The following is a 1104-nucleotide window of genomic DNA, read 5'->3' as shown; positions in this document are numbered from 1 at the left end:
GAGCAGATTATGACATAATAGATTAGCTGAAACAGTCTTTTTTATTTGTATTTTTTTATTTTGGAATTGTTAAGAGCAGCAACGACTTAGCTCAGACTGAAGCATCTTATCTAATTTTCAAGATCTAAGTGTCTCCTCCTTCTGTGTGATGACACAATTTAACACACTGTGACAAACAGTAGATGCTTTTGTTTTGCAACAAAATCTTTTTGCAAAGAACTTCCATCTCACTTGTTACGATTCTGAGAAACAAACTGGTTTAGTCTGAATGGGGTTTTCGGACAGAAACGGTTGGAATGAAATTTTCCCACCATCTCAATTCCTGAGCTCTATCCCTGCCTCTGGGGGGATTTGTTGTCTGTTAGAAAAGGAGTCTGACTGGCAGCTTCTCTTTCTGGCTCTGCCACCGCTTTACTGTATAGGCCCTTGGGTAGGTCACCTCCCTTCTCTATACCTCAGGCTCCTCTCATTTGTCCAATGGGAACAGGGACAGTTCTCGAATTCTGGGCAGTTGTGAGCCTGAGTGAGAGAAGGGGTCTTGAAGCCCTCTCTGAAGGAGAAAGGGGAGTTTCACAGTGTTATAGCACTAAGGAATTCTAAAGTTTGCTAAAGTGTCTAGTCCGTGGAAACAAGAAATGGTCGGGGCCAAACTTTTTAACCACTTCCTTTTTAAAGCCCTTTCAAGGATGTGAGTCCCTATCTTTTAGGTACCTGGGGTTCTTTGCCAGCAGGACAGAAGAGGTTCCTGCCTCTGTTTTTGTGGCCTTAACAAACCAGGTGTTGTGTCCCAGTTCTCATCTCAGATCCCTGAAAAAAAACATCTTCCCATCCATGAAGAAGACAGGACCTTTCTCTAAAAGGGGAACAAAGAGACCCCTGGGACTTACTGACTAGCTAGCCTGACTGCCATAGCTGGAGAGATACTGGAGTCCATTCTTAAACACTCAGTTTGTCAGCAGCACCTACAGGATAATTTGGTTCTTAGGATGAGTGAGCATGGATTTGTCAAGAACAAATCATTCCAAACCGATCCTCTTTCCTTCTTCGGCAGGGTTCCGGCCCTGGTGGAGGTGGGTAAACAGTAGATGGGATCTAGCTTGGTGT

Source organism: Gopherus flavomarginatus, chromosome 23 (assembly GCF_025201925.1).
Source record: "Gopherus flavomarginatus isolate rGopFla2 chromosome 23, rGopFla2.mat.asm, whole genome shotgun sequence".
In the NCBI taxonomy this organism is placed as follows: domain Eukaryota; kingdom Metazoa; phylum Chordata; order Testudines; family Testudinidae; genus Gopherus; species Gopherus flavomarginatus.
The sequence above is the reverse complement of the archived record's forward strand: the minus strand, read 5'-3'. Positions refer to the sequence as shown.